The sequence below is a fragment of the Pogona vitticeps genome, chromosome 5 (assembly GCF_051106095.1).
Source record: "Pogona vitticeps strain Pit_001003342236 chromosome 5, PviZW2.1, whole genome shotgun sequence".
Classification (NCBI taxonomy): Eukaryota; Metazoa; Chordata; class Lepidosauria; order Squamata; family Agamidae; genus Pogona; species Pogona vitticeps.
In genome coordinates this window covers 140,101,986-140,118,535 of record NC_135787.1, presented here as the reverse complement: position 1 = coordinate 140,118,535, position 16,550 = coordinate 140,101,986, and the positions used below count along the sequence as shown (strand labels likewise).

At 40.6% G+C, this 16,550-nt stretch overlaps 1 protein-coding gene across 1 annotated transcript in view; it reads left to right on the top strand.

Moving 5' to 3' along the window:
• The first annotated feature begins 734 nt into the window (after nt 1-734).
• Nucleotides 735-16,550, top strand: part of SLC38A4 (solute carrier family 38 member 4) — a 54,707-nt gene continuing 38,891 nt past the window's right edge. The window contains exon 1 of the mRNA XM_020795531.3: nt 735-1,066. The gene's annotated coding sequence lies outside the window, so the exon portion shown is untranslated. The remainder of the gene's footprint in view (nt 1,067-16,550) is intronic.

Sequence of the window (16,550 nt, the reverse complement as noted above, 5' to 3'; positions counted from 1 at the left end):
ATTGCATGGACAGTCCAAGGACCAAGGGAGGCACTTATGCCAAAGTTTCAGGGTGGACATTCCCAAACCTCTTCCAGTCACAAGCCGTATGTGGCTGCTGCTGTGCAGATTAGTGCCCAGAAAAAATATGGCAAACCCTGGAGATGCCAGTAAGGGGATGAATGGGTGATGGGAAGGAGCCAAAGATGGTGAGGCACTCATGCACAAATGGTCTCCTAGCCTTTCTTCTCATCAGACCTATGTCAATGTATGCTAGAAAATCACCACTGATGCCCACGAGCCCCACACCTGATTCATCACAAAGCTCCACAGGCTCCTGAGAAAACTGAAGAAATGAGCTGGGGCAGGAATGTGTTTAGAAAAGGGAAGCAAACTGTCAAACTTGTTTTGGGCTGTTTTGATGAATGTTTGTTTCTGCTTTCATTCCATTACGATTTTATTGTAACATTGTATTGTGTGAATCGCCTTGGTTACTCCTAAACACTGCCATGAAAGATGATGATCATGATGCTCCAAAAGTTTTCTTTTTTAAACCCACACAATTATTTGCTATGACTATTTTTGATGTCTTGCTTTTCATACACTCAGGTGTGGGATCAAGCAAGGCTAATCCTGACAAACGAAAGCTAGGAAACCAAACATAAATGACTATGACACCAGCATGTTGTGGCGAAAACGTGTGTGTATGTGTGTGTGTGTGTGGTATTTTCACCTTCGAGAGCAACCAAACAAGCAAGTTCCCACCTGAGTGAGGAAGGATGATGCTTCTCTTCCCCCCCCCCCACTCCCTTTCATTTTTGCTGTTTACATCTCAAGTTGCCCGCTCGCTTCATTGGAGGGTGTTTTTCCGCAAGGGAGGGGAACCGTCTGGAATGGGAGGCTGGGGGTGCTGCCCCTTCGTCACATGATGGAAATTTCCACTCTTTCCGAAAGGAGGAGAGGAAAGAAAGGAGCGAGAGGTGGTGGGTCTCTACCCACACTTTCGTAGCCCTTCGCCAGAGCGACAACCGAGCGACAAACTCATGTCTCAAGTGCCTCTCCGAGAAAGAAGTGGCCTAAATACAAGGTGAGTTTAACCGGATCGATCGCGCGTTGGATGCGTTTTCAGGAAACCTGGAAGCCCCTTTCAAAAGGGCATTTCTTGTTGTCCTCTGGGACCAGAATTAGACAAGCGCGATTTCGCAGCAGGTAGCCGTCCCCGCTTGCCCAGACTCCGAGGTGGGCAGGCGGCGGCTGCAACTCAGAAGCAGGCGCCTCCCTTGGAAGCCCGGGTTGGTTTTCCCCATTTCAAACCATCCCGCGTTGGGAGGATCGCGGCGGCGGCGGCGGCGGCGGTGTGATGCAGCCCCGGGGCGGCGGACTGACGACTACGTCGGTCTGATCGACAGGAAAAGCTGGCGAGGGGGTGACCAAGGCAGGAAAGCCGGGGGGGGGGGCGGTGATGGAGAGCCGGAGCCCCTATTTATATGGATGGTTTGATGGATCCGGATCGCCCCTGGCAGCATGATTAATGGCTCTCTTTCCAAGCGGTGGGTTCAATAATCCCCGTGAAGCGGCGACTTGGGCAGGCAAGCGTGTTGAGGTCGAGTAGCAAAGGCAAAGCGGGTGCGAGCAAAGAAATGGGCACAACAGGCTGCCTGCCCATGAGCGATCTCAATGGAAGGGAGACGGAAATTGATGTTGGCGATTCCTAAGCAGAAAGCGTAGGTGGCAAGGGCGACGTGAAAATGAGTTTTCCCCCGCATCCGATGCAGGGAGCAAGCCTCCTCTTGTTTACTTAGGAGTAAATCCCGTCGCCTTCAGTGGGGCTTACTTTCAGGGCTGTGTGCTTTAGTTGTTAAGGGATCCTCGGACTGCCTCGGTTGGGCTTCTGTACAAGCCTGGGATCGCCCGTGGCGAGTCATTAAAGTCGAGGCGGAGAGGGTCGCGGCAGCGTGCATTGCAAACCCTGCAGAACGAGCCTTGGCGACTCTTCCTTCAGGGAGAGCGCGGGCTGCCGCGCGGGAACAACCTCCTTTGCGGACCGCGGCTTTCAGACCCCACAGACCAGCGTGAGGCCCACCCTTTGACCATACGGGCTGGGAGTCGCCACACCCGCCAAAAGGGAACTTTCTGAAAACTGTTCGGGAAAGCGAACTGTCAAAGGGATGGAAGACCTTCCAACCCTGTAACTGGGGCGGCTGCGCGGCGCCAGCCTCGCCCGGCCTCTTTGCGCTGAGGAGAAGCGTCTTGCTGAGGTCCACCTCGGGCCGGTTGACAGTCCAAGGGGGGAGCCTGGAGGGGGGGCGGCCCTCTCGGTGGGTGGCGAAGCCGCCCACGTCGCCCTGGTTCGCCTTTGTTTCCGCCGCGGCGGCGCGCCTGAGGGCGCTGGAGAGCGGCTAGGCCGCTTCCCCGCCAAGAGTGCATGTGGCGAGCCACAAAGGCCAGTTCCGGCAGGCCGCCTTGGTAAAATAAACGGGTCCCAAACCGGGAGCCGTGCGAAGGCCGTGGCAGCAAAAACAAGGGCGACGACTTCTGTCCGGCGCCGCCCAAATGAAGCGGTTTCTAAATAGCACGGGGTCTGGGGCGCTGCAGCCCTTTCCTTCCTCAGAGCCCAGTCGAAGTCAGCCAGGCGCGAACCCAACGCGAGAGCCAATTCCCTCTCCCTGTCTTTGCCCTTCGAGACCGCTTATTCCCCAAGTTCCGTCGAGGGCTTCTCCCTCTAGGGGGCGCCGAGGAGCAACAAAGCGCGTGCTTGGCCGGCCGCCCCACCATAGAGTAAACATGAGCAGAGCTAGATTCAAATCCTTGCTTGGTCGTACAAAGTCCTTGGTGTGTGGCTTTGCTAAACCATTTCTTGAATATCTCCACACTAACAGTTACGAGTCATCAAGTCAACTCCGAATTACAACCCTTTCCAGGGTTTTCTAGGTACAGAGTACTCAAGAGGTGGTTGACCATTCCCTTCTTCTGGAGGCACCCAGGGACTTTGTTGTTTACCCAAGACTATACAGGTCTGTTTGTCTCCTGCAATGCACAAGGGCGAATCGAAATTCTGACTCTTGGCTCTGGTGCTCTAGCGGCTCATTGATTCTAGCCAGTCAGCACTGAATAGCTTACATACCTTGAAAAAACACTGTTCGAGTGGTCATCAGTTGTAAGTGACATGACGGCATATGATAATAACTGTGATTAGGAAGTGCCTGATGTTTGGAAGCTTCGGGCCCATTTATTTCTTGTTTAGTTTGTCCTTGTTCCATCCCTTTAAAAATGTTTTATTACAGGTGGAAGGAGTTGGCATTCCAAACAAGAGTAATGGGATTAATTCACTGGATTTGTATTCCTGCACTGACCAGGGGGTTGGACTCGATGGCCTTATAGGCCCCCTCCAACTTCATGGTTCTGTAATTCTATGAGTTATAGTTCCAAGTATGAAAAAACCATTAGTTAACATTATGGTTACCTTTTTTTAAAAATGCCTCTCATTTCTCAAAAATGATTAAAATGTTTGTTCTTAGTTATTTTAAAACAATCAGAAGGCCACGAGCTTCTCATTCCAGTCCTACCAGAGGTTGAACACGATCACCGTGGCTTTGCAGATTTTCAGTCTGGCTGCTCTGAACAATGAAGTTGTGTTGCATCCAAACCAGTTTGCAAAGAAGGTTTCTTTAGCCAAGGTGTTTTCCTTTTCCCATTTATTTTAGCGTGGCAATTTATATTCTTCATTTCTACCTGGCCAAAGTAATCTGTCTTTCAGCCTTTTATATGTGTTATGCTTCCAGCTACAAGCAATTGGCCCGTATTACAAAACACACTAGATCACCCCATTTATTTCACTGCTGCCTCAATACACAACTCCCAAATTAGGTGTTAAAACCAAAGACGTTAATGTTAAAATAACTTTATATTAAAGTAATTTGTTTTGGTTATTCATTTTTCACTGTCAAAAAACTTTTTCAATTGGAGATATTTTACCAAAGTTAATGTTCTGATATAACAAGGAAACGTTCTTAAAATGCCAACACTGTAGATATGAAAACTTAAAAGTAGTGACATTGTCTCTGTCATTCACAAATAACACTTGAACCATGTGGTATTTTTCCTCCACTGGTGCACTCCTTTATTATAAAGATAACTTAAAGTGCTGCAAACCCAGTTAAGTTCTGTAATAATAATTTAATTTAATTATATCTTAATTTTTGTAAAGAGGCATTAATTGTAAATAAATATTTGCTGGAACCAGTTGTATTGGCTCTTGCCTTTCCATTGGACCATTTCAGCAATGTGGAGAGGGGGGATCTGCTGCTTGGGTAACAGCCTATCCTCCATATTACCTTACCCGGGCTTCATGCTCTGGAGAGGACACTCCTCGATTCAGAGCATGTTACCATAGTCTCTCGAGACTGAAGGATGCCTATGTTGCATTTGTAGTTAGTTAACTTCCATGCTCTGGCCGTAATGCTGACCTATGCCCTCCTCCCCCTAAAATAAGACTTTTCATTGCTTAACCTCAAGAAAAAGGAAATTTGAGCATGGCTGGAAAATAACTATATCTCTTCTGGAAGTTCTTCTCCCAATCCCTGATGGGTTCATCTGTGGGTACTTAAATAATAATAATTGTGTGCTGTCAAGTCAATCCTGAGTTATGGTAACCCTTTCTAGGGTTTTCTGGTAGAGAATACATTGAAGTGGTCTACCACTCCCTTGTTCTGGGGATGCCCTGGGACTGTGCAGTGGAGGATGGAGCTCCCAGCCTCTGGCTCTATAGCCAGATACCTAAACTGTTGAGCTATTCAGCCAGCTCACTGTGGGCACTTTAGGGGATGGAAATGATCTTTGCACCTGCTTGGGGCACTTACTATGTTTTTGACTCAGAAAGAAATGAATGGAAATAAGCCCTATGTGATGGTCTTCCCCGTTAACGGTATCTCACCATATTGTTTAAAATTGGAGATATGTAGTCATTAGGAAGACGTTAATATAATACTATGAATGTTTCCTCATAAATGAGATTCAAATGGTTGAACAGGACTCACTTCCATAGCAAGCAAATGCCAGAATGGAGCTTGTTCTTTCTCCTAAATCACCTCTCAATCAGGCTGCCATCAAGTCAATTCTGACTTTCGAGAATCCTTTCCACGGTTTTCTAGATAGAGAATACTCAGAACTGGTTTATGATTCTTTTCTTCTGGGGCCACCCTTGAGCTCTGCTGACCCTTTTGCAGGACATCACAGTGGGGAATCAAACTCTCAACCAGATATCTAACTCAGTAAGCTATCCAGAGAGCTCTCAATCAGGATACAACATTTAAAAGTATATTGCAAGTTTGTTTCATTAAAGTGTCTGTCTATGGACTCTAATGGTCTCTCCAAGCCATACTGATGGTGGCACACTTGAATATTTGAAATCCTTATAATTAAGGCTGAATTTGTAAATAACTGGTGGTTGCTGGCTGTAGTTTCATCTCTGCCACTATGACTGGGCATGGGATGTTCCCCCAATTATTGAGTGAGGTATCCCACCCACCCACCAGACTGACCCATGAGCTATCCATGTTCCCTGGCATAGAACTTTTCACTGCTAGATCTTGTAATTTATTAAACTTCTCACCCAAGTCTGAATGATAGAGTCCGACTGAAATGAGTGCAATCTGAATCTATAGATTGTTGAAAGCAACAAAAGAGAGCACTGTAAAGATGCCTTGGTGCAAAACAGAAGCCTTCCATTCCCTGTAATGTCCTGGCAATCTACATCTGGGCACACTACTTTGGGGCAGAGGGAAAAGAGAGGTGAAAAGAAGGGTCTATGAAGCTCCATTTGCACTGAAAAACATTGTGCTTAGGGGCAGAAAGTCATGAAGCTGATTTTCACTTTTGTTTATAGTTGTGGTTAGCAATCATCTCAAGAAGAGAGATTTATTTATTTTTTTCTTGTGGCAACACTGCCTGAATTAGAGGTTGCCTTGTTGGATTGATTTGTGCATTTTTGAAGGAGCCAAAAGAAAGAAGTAGAAAGAGGTAAAGCTATAGGCTTAGGAATAGTCCATATAAGGTGTACAGTGAACTTCTTCAGACAGGATCTAACAGCCAGGAAAGGTGCACCTAAAGGTTTGCATACCTCTTATAGGATTTCTCATTGCTTTTTTCTTTCCCTTAGCCTAGAAAGCTTCTCCCATAATATGAAAAACAACACTTAAAAACCCATTCTGTTTTTTAATAAAACAGTTTTGTGTACAGCACACATGGATCTGCTCTCTAAGAAATAAGAGTCCAAAATGTAACCCTCTCCACATACATTAAACAGGTTGTACACTCTTTGGAACTTTTCGCCATCCCTAGTGCATCTGAAGTCCAGTTTCAAAGTGTTTTTTGTTTGGGTTGCCCCCATTTTTGAATTGCCTTGCAGAATGTTGATTTGCTCTGCTGCAAATATATATATATATATATTTTGCAGCAGAGCAAATCAACATTCTGCAAGGCAATTCAAAAATGGGGGCAACCCAAACAAAAAACACTTTGAAACTGGACTTCAGATAGGCACCAAATTTGACTCAAATGTAGCAGACAATGTGCTCTTGTTCTGTTCCTAATTTGGGAAAGTATGGACAAAGGGTTTTTAAGGTATGGATTTTTTAAAAAGTAAACATGTTTGCAGAAACAAGTAACTCTAAATATCCCCAAATTTAAAATAACTTGTACAAATTGAAAAAACAAATCTTGTTTATCTTGAAAGACCATGGTTGGTCTTGCTTTTTTTATTTAAATTTGGAAAGAACCTAGGTTGCAGGGGCTGAAATGTTGATCCCAAAAAGGCCTTTCAAATGGGAAAAATATTCACTTTGTTATGAGACTGAACATGTGTGGAACAGGCTTACTAGAAAGAAGTTTCAAAGTATATACATTGTTGCAGCTTCATGGGCCAAAAATAGAAATGTTTGTACGGCAGTGAAAGGTCATACAAAGAGACAAAAGAAAGTATTCTCTGAAGAGTAAAAAAAAAATTCCAGTCTTGCTTTAAAGTAATGAAGTGACAGTTTTCCAGAAAGGGAGATTTTGCCACATGTCTCCAGGGAATTAGTATATAATTTTTTAAGGTATATTCAAAATACTTCTGCAGTACAAAAGCACAAAGCAGTTGTGTTTCTTCCAGTCCTGAGTATTTTTAGTAAACATTTTCTTAGAATTTCTGAGACCACTATCATATACGTGACGCCAAACAATGGAAAATCCCAGAAACTGACTCCTTTTTTCATTAGCGAATCACTTTTCAACAAAACACAAATCAATTGTTATGGCTGTGTTTTGACAAGCGTGAATGGTACTGAGCACAAGAGGGTATCCCGTAGATCAGTGGTCCCCAACCTTGGGCCTCCAGATGTTCTTGGACTGCAACTCCCAGAAGCCTTCACCACCACCTCTGCTGGCCAGGATTTCTGGGAGTTGAAGTTCAAGAACATCTGGAGGCCCAAGGTTGGGAACCGCTGCCGTAGATAATCTTGGCTGCTGCCATTAATGCTGTCAACATTCAGGCTGCCCTTTGCTAAGTAAAGCTTGGCATCCTTTTTCCTGCTACAAACACTGCCATAATAAAATGGGGAATTTGGAATTGTGGATAGAGAAACACAATATCCCACATTCATAAGCCACAGATTTCTGAAGAACTGGATCTTTTATATGATGGGTAGCAAAAGGTGAATATCCACTTAGTGCCATATTGTTAAGTCTGCTGGCTGTTGAAAGGCAATATTTGCTGACCTTCATGATTCTTTGCATTTTTACATTGAGAATCTCCTAATGACTGAATAGAATCCTGTGCAATGGGAACAATGTCACTGTCAGCAGCAGATTGCAGCTGATGAAATACTTCCTTTTTCAATTCAGGGTGCACATGGCTGTGTCTCATTGTGTGCAAGGCAGCCATGGTCTCCCCAAAAGCAAAAAAGAAAAAAGAAAAGAAAAAAGTCTTTAGTCAGCAACCATCTGCTGGTGCTGACATCTTTCCTGTTGTGCAGGCAGAACTTCCAAACAGGATTTTGGCTGGTATGCTTTAGCATGGCTATTAAAACAACCTTATACAAAGTCTTTAAAATGTCAAATCTATAGCATATTTTACTAGTCCATTGCATCACAATCTAGAAAATCTGGCAACATGCTGGAGGTCTTCCCGGTTGGAAAAAGCACTCTGACCAGTTGCCAGGAGAGAATAATTCCATGTTTGGATAGTACAATTGTGAAACAGTAATTTTAAAAATGAATGGTGGATGTTTTTATTCAGTTAAATACAGATTTTCCAGAAATAGAAAAATACTGAGAAAATCACATCACTGAAGAATGCCAAGCTCATAGCCTCCTACTATGGGGTGCCCTACAAATATTTTGGAACATTCTCTCTGGTCATCTTTGATTGTGTTCTTTTTTATTTTGACATTTGTTTTTCTTTATATGCAGTGAATATTTCAAAGAACAGTTTGATTTTTGGGTTCGATTTCCCTGTGCAAGGGAAGAAACCTAGAACAGGAACAGGGAGGTATCAGAGTGATAAAATAAAAATGAAAGGAAAACACGTACACAAAAAAGATTACCCCAACTGATTAATAGAGAATGGACTTCACAGAGGGTTATGAAGAAAGTCTTAGCAAGGAATGATACTTAGGTAGATATGAAGTAATAGAGATCCATCATACATTCATTTATGTTTCTTCAGAAGGGTTCTCTTAGAAGCAGCATGACAGCTATGTGGTGTGGAAGTTGCTATGGTGTATTTGTATCTTTTATTTAATGTTGTACCAAAGTAAGGAGCCAAACCATTGCGACTACTGTATCTCTGTTGGTATTGCTATAGATATGTCTTAGATGCCCAGCAACATCTGGGAATGCATGTTTCAGAGTTATAAACTTAAATGATGCATTTTATTTATCACTCTTGTTAACCTTTGGGGTGAAAAATACTTTTTTTTAAACTACAGCTTTCAGAATTCCCAGGCTGCCTATTTGTCCATTTTTGCAAAGCCTTTGTTATACCCAGGGCAGCTTGCTCGTGGTACCCAGTGTGGTTGGGTGGATAGAGTGAGGGACCAGGGCTCAGGAGATCTGGATTCCATCAACCATGGAAACTCAATTAGGAGGGGGTTAGAACTAATAAAACTACTCCTTGAATATCTCGTTCATCTTGAGATGTCCTGTTAGGATTGCTGTATGTTGGATGTGACTTGACAGCACATAACACACGTACACACGGCTTGCTCAAGAATACCATCAACAGCCTCAGCCGATCAATGGAAAGTGTTGGGAAAGTGTAGTTTGAGTTGGCTATAGATTGTTTAAGAAAGTGGGCTCATGGTCTCCATTGTTCTTTTTTGCAGTTCTGTGGCACTAAAACAAACATATGAGTTTGTTAGTAGAGATAAGGACAACCCGTATGTTGGAAATCACATTGGAGAGAAGTTTGCAAAGCACAAAGACTGTCTATCCCTTCAATCTGTGGTGGCTCACAGACCAGCCTGTGAGATGCCTCACCCCAAAATTTTAGGCACCCCAATCCTGCTTGCAAGCTGTCCTCACTTTCAGGAAAATACAAATGATCTGACACTGATTCCAGCTGAGCTTATGGGAGAGAGTGTAAAGAGGAGGCTAAGCAGAATCTATAGTCCTCACAAGATGGCTGGGAGGATGAAGTGGGGTGGAGAGGAGCCATTGATGCCACTTGAGCTCATTTTAGGAAATGCAGGACATAAATGTTGTCCAAATATAAATAATAATAATAAGTTGGTTGGCTGTTCCCACTTTTAGCCAGATCCTGAGCTCCCCTTCCCAACTTCAAAACACTGTCACTTATGGGATTTTCAGAAAATGTATGATGGGACAATCATCTTATAGGCTCCTGTGGGTTAAATATTGATATAAGACACACATAATTCAATTAGCAGTAAAGAAATATGGTCCAGAAGCAAAAGGCAGAAGCAGTTTAAACAAGGGAGGATAAACAATGCCCTGTGGTCATTACCTATGAGAAGGCAAAATGGCACCCTGTCAAGAATCATAGGATTTATCATCCCCCAAAGGACATCCAGTAACCTATTCTTTGCCTAAGCAGTCACTCATCTGTGAAAAGGGATAGGAGAGTGGGATTTGAGTGTCTATATCTCTCTTTCCCAAACAATTGTCTCTAACGTGAACAGATAGGAAATGCCAGTGATGCTGTCTTCCTTCCTCTGGGGTAAAAGGAAGCTTCTTTTCCACAGTGACCAAGGAGAGGACCAAGGGTCAAGAACAGCCATTTGCACAGGACCCAAAAAAGAACTCTGTCTTGCAAAGAAGAGGATAAAGATTTTTGTAAAAATTGGACGTGATAATCGATGTGTGGATGTAAATTTAGAAATAAATATATTAATATATCTTGCCATCAGTTCCCTGTCTGGGTGCTAAATGCTGAGGAGCAACTTCAAGATCTCTGCTGTCCTTTCCTAAACCTCTTTATTTTGAAACCAGACTGGAAGGATTAGAGGGTCTTTCAAAGAAGGGACTGCCTTCTCACAAGTCTTCAGATCGGGCACTCCTCTGAAATGCAGGACACAGGTCCAATCAAGAAGAACAAAATCATTGATCGTCTTTGTACATTCCGACTTGTACATTCGATAGTGCTGCTTATAAATTATGACATTTTACATGATTTCCAGTGTAGTATATGGCACTCATGGATCCACTATAGAATACTGCATAGAACAGAAATCTGCTTCACTGGTGATTCTATGTCGACTTTCAGTTGGGGCAATATCTTTGTGATTAAACAAGTGCTATTATTAATTTAGTTCACAGATCATACTGTGGCTATAACATGAAAGTTTTCCATAAGAGGGAATATTAACAGTGTACTTGCAACAATTAAAGGGGTGGGGGAATCATAGTTAAGGACATTGTACTGACGGTATTAGCAAGGGAGTTGCTTGCTAAGTATATTCTGTTGCAAACTTTGAATTTCTGGTTAAATTCCTCTAGCTATGCAGTACAAGTTTAAGTATACACAGAGCAGAACTAGCTTCAAGTTCCCCAAAGTAGTCCATCCCTTTTTCTCATCAACTGACACTTATAGTCTTAATAACTCACTCTGAGATATAAAAGTTTCACTACTTACAGATGATGTTAATCTTTCTTGGTGCAGAAAAAGCCTTTGATAACGTCAATTGGGAGTTTGTGTTATTACAACTAAAGAAAATGGGATTCGAGGGAACATTTCTACAAACAATTAATGCAATATATATCAAACAAGAAGCCAGGGTTAAAATTAATGGGAACTTAATTGAAATCATACCGATTGAACAAGGCACAAGACAGGGATGTCTGCTATCCCCCCTATTATTTATTCTAACATTGGAGATCCTGAACAGACAGATAAGGGATAATGAGGCAATTAAAGGACTTAAAATTAGAGGAGAAAAATTCAAGGTGCAAGCATATGCGGATGATCTAGTGATAATAGAAAATCCTCTAGAAAATTTGAAAAAATTATTGAGAGTTATAAAAGAATTCAGACAGATGGCTGGACTTAAAATAAACTATAAAAAACGAAATTTATGACCAAAAACATAAAAAAAGAAGATGTGGAAAAAGTGGCAAGGAAGTCTAACTTTGAGGTGGTGCAAAAAATCAAATATTTAGGAGTTATTATCACAAAAAAAAACCCAAGTAATTTAATGAAAGAAAATTATTTAACAATGCAGAAGGAAATCCAGAAAAATCTGGAAGAATGGAGCAAGTTACAACTCTCTTTAATGGGAAGAATATCAACAATAAAAATGATGATTTTACCAAAACTATTATTTCTATTTCAAAACCTGCCAATAGTATTACATTTTAAGTATTTTAAGGACTTGGATAGCTTGACATCAAAATTTATTTGGAAGTCTAAGAAACTAAGAATAAAACTCAGACTATTACAAGATCTGAAAGAAAGGGGGGGGGGAACAGGAGTACCGAACTGGTTATTATATTATAAGGCTTGTGCCATGACCTGGGTACAAGAATGGATAACTCTTGAAAACCAAAGACTCTTGAAACTGGAGGGACATGATTTTAAAATGGGATGCCATGCATATGTGTGGTATGGGAAACACAAAGAACAATCACATTTTGGAGAACATATCTTTAGGAAGGCGTTAGGCTTAGTATGGCAAAAATTTCAAGCAAAAACCTATAAGAAAATTATAGGTAGCTCCTATAGAGGCGTTTACGTCGAAAGTGTTGAATCAGAAAGAAGCGATGACCACATATAAAGAACTGCTTACTAAAGAACAGAATATAAAGGATAAGCAAAAGCTATAAGACTTGGGTGTGGCCTCTAATTGGTGGTCAATGTTGAAACTAGAACCAAGATATAAAAAAGATAAAACCATGGGTTTCTTTGAGGGTGAAGTCCAGGTGGATAATAATAATAATAATAATAATAATAATAATAATAATAACAACAACAACAACAACAACAACAACAACAACAATAATAATAATAATAATAATAATAATAATAATAATAATAATAATAATAATAATAATAATAATAATAATAATAATAATAATAATAATAATAAAAACTTGTATACATATATATTAGAGTATGACTTGGAGGATGAGAGGGTGAAGGAGATGATGGTAAAATGGGCAAAAACTTTGGGATATAATATCGACATTGATGATTGGACTAAGATGTAGAAAGAATGTCATAAGATGATTAAGCCAGTAAACCTTAGGGAAAATTTCCTCAAAATGTTTTATAGATGACATTATACACCTGTAAGATTGGCAAAAATATCAGAGAGTAGCAGCAATATTTGTTGGAAGTGCAAAAAACAAAACAAAACCAGGGACTTATTACCATATGTGGTGGTCATGCAAAAAAGTAAAAAGACATTGGACACAGGTGTGGGAAATAGTAGAATAAATTATTTAACAAAAAATAGATATAAAACTGGAAATAGTAATATTGAATATTATACTGGAAATTACTGATAAGAGAATAAAATATTGTCTAATGTATATACTCACAGCACCCAGGCCACTGGGCCAAAAAATGGAAAAGTGAAGAAATACCAACAGAAGAGTTGCTAAAGAAGTTGTGGGACATAGCAGAACTTGATACACTTTCAGAAGCATTGCAGGAACAACCAAGAGATTATGTAAAACAAACCTGGAATTTAATATATATTTTGGGCCCAGGAAAAAAGAGGCGTTTAGGGCAAACTTGATCATTTATGTACTCAGTTCTCACTGGGAACCAAATGGAGAAATCCGAGAGCCAAATGATGTTGGAGTCTCTGACTCCAAAGGGGGGGAGGGTTTATCTTAGTTAGTAGTGGGGTATTTTTTTTCCTCTTTTGTTTGTTCTTTTTATTTGTGGTTGTTTTGTAGTGATTGGTGGGCTGCTGTCCCTTATTATGTCTGTTTGTAGTGTTTTACTTTAAATAAATTTTTACTCACAAAAAATTTCACTCTGAGACATTAGCAGTAGATCGACTAAAAAGTTTCACTACTTACAATAGAACAAATCAAACAGCAAACTGACAAACATGACTGACTGACTTTCAGTAATAGACATCAACAGCCTCCCTGCTTTCAACAGACTAAGAAGAATTAATGAGATCAGAGCAGAGAGATGGGACTTTCTTTGAACTTAGAGGCTAGAGACAACCAATGGCCTGCAGTACCCCATGCATGTCCCATACAATTCTTAACAGTCTAGTAGCAGGGCAGAGGGAAGAGAAGACTTCAGTTCTTGCTGTAATTAATAGGGAGCCAATAAATCCTTGCCAAACCACTGCAAATCATGCAGCATGCTTATATATTCAGATCTGCTTTCTCTCCACCCTAGCCTAATTAATCTTGGCAGCCAGCCTCTAATATTCTAATCTAGGTAATACCCTGTTCACTCACCCACAGAAGTGGTTTTCGATTAGTTATTTTGCCATTAAGGAAACAAACTCAGTGTTTTTCTGCTATAACAGGACATTGCCAGAGACAAACTGCAAAATTACCATATTAATTCTTGAAATTTATGTTCCTAAAATCTTTGATACCTTGCTTTTCTCTAACAAGCTCCACAGCATGGAACTACCCAATATCCCTGATACTGCCAAAGGTATCCATGATAATTAATGGATGCATAAAGCCTTAATAGGGTACTGGGGAAGGCAGACAATATGCTTACAGCATTTTTCTCTCAGGAGTTTCATCAGGGTCCCATGTTTACAGAATAAACCAAGGCAGAAGAAGCATGAATCCATCACAGGGAATCTCCAAATGAGACCAAATCATGTGCTACATAAGGGTTTTTGCTCTAGCCAGAGCAGCTATTTAAATCATGTTTAAAATTAATTTTTTAAATGATGTGTTATGATTTAAACCTCAAAAACCTTAATAGGATGGAAATTCTAAACAATGTATGAATATTAAAATAACATGCAGCGTATTGTCATACATAAATGAGGCAGGGCATTTATCAATGTGTTCCCATTTGTTAACAAGCTGGAGTAAATGCATTAATTAATTAATAAATACATTTTAAGAATGAATGCCATTTGTTTTCAGTAAGTGGTTAAGTAAACATTTAGAGCTGGCATCATGCCCATAACCTCTCACACCCCCAGATGGTATAAATGTAAATATTGTCAGTCCTCGTGGTCTCTGAATCACGAGAAAGTATGCCAGACCCAAGTTCCCATTGTTCACATTTCAAGAACCCTTTCTGATACAAAACAATAATTGCTGAACTAATGGGCTACCCTGCCAATCACTAGAATGGGATGCTGAATCCAACAAGAACTTACATGACAACTTAAGAGAATAGCTTTCAGTAGAGGTCCACTTACATATATGCAAGAGAATCAGATGTGTTACAAAATGTTCATGTTTCAGCACAAGCATTTCATCTGCCAGATTAATATAGTGGTCAAAATCCTACTGCTTAACATAGTGCATCACACTGAAGTAGGCCAATTGAATCAATGGGGATTTGGTGAACCAACTCCTCCATAAGTTCCATTGATTCTATGGGCCTGCTTTAGTGCAATTTACTATGCTAAGCAGTAGGATTTGGGCCAATGGATCATACTTGCACTAAACATTGTTTTATGCCATAGTAAGAAAGATCTCTGAAAAGGATCAAACACCTTAGAAATGTCTTCCTCCAACAATCTGCATTTCCTCCTATTTCTCTTCTCAGCTCATTCCACTTAGAACCAGAAACATATAGAGCGCATCCTCATTGTGTCCGATTTCAATGTAGACATATGGAGCACCAAATATCTATACTTCTATCAGTTCTTTCCTTTCACACATGCAAGCCAGTGGCTCCACTTTAACAAATCTGTTGTCAAGATTTTGAAACAGAAGACTGAGGGGAGTGAAAAAATCTGAAAAAATAGTAAGTTGACACTGTATCAAACATGCCAATGGGAAATGACTCACTTACCATGGCCTTCAGCCTACTATTGACAAAGTAATTTTATCGGTGAACTTGTAAAAAAAAAAACGTAGCCATGCTGGGGACATGCATACATGAAAATCCTGCCACAGTGCATCAACATATTTAAATAGTGCCTTAGAGAAAAGATTCAGGAACAAATATGTACCATAGTGCTGGGCTGCTGCACTTGTGGAGTTTAAGCTAAAGCAAACATCTGTTGCAAAGTCTCATAATGAGGTTGTTTTCTCTGATTATTTTCAAGGGGTCATGGACACAACCTTTGCAAACTGTGTTTTTGAAATTGCTTATCAGCATTATCACAAAATTATACAATAATGTCATAAACAGTGCCAGTGCTTTCTCAGATGGGAAAATGCATTTGCTGCTGAAAGGTCTTTGCCATCTGGCTGCAAGAAAATAAGTTTTTTTAAAATATATATATATAATTTTTACAAGGAATTATTCCCATAGTAAAATACAGCAGTGGCAGAGTGAATTTTCTTGCTGTTTGCTCCAAATATCCGCTACAGACGCTGAGGTGTGAATTCTGGGAAAATGCTGGGAAATTACCTTGTTAGGAAGGTAGGAAATATTATCCACCAACAGCAACCAACTACTTTGTGGATGCCCACAACAAATTAGTGATTAAGAAATACACCTTTGATTGTATAAAATGCAACACATTGAAAGCTATTACTGTATTCGTGGAAGTTAAAATTGTAGTTATAATACATCAATGAAAACATATTAGTCTAATAATATCCAGCAACTCCTCTACTAGTTTCTGATGTGTTTTGGGGGGGATCCAACTCCTTCCCAAAATACAGAGAGATTCCATGAACTTGTATTAAGTATTTCCACAGTTTGGAAATCATACGGGTTTTTTCTTTTTTTTAATTCCTATCTGATTGGGGAATTGTAGGATTTGTAGCCCAAAAGTAACTTTTCCCATCTCTGTGCATTCCTCAACAGGAAGTTCAAAAATTATGACAACCAGTCTCTGAAATAGAACTTGCCCATCATGTTAATGTTTATTTTGCAATGTGAAGCCTTAGTAATAGGTATATTTTTGGGAGGAAATACGAAAAGGAAGGTTGGAGCCTTGAGATTGGAGCTCAGA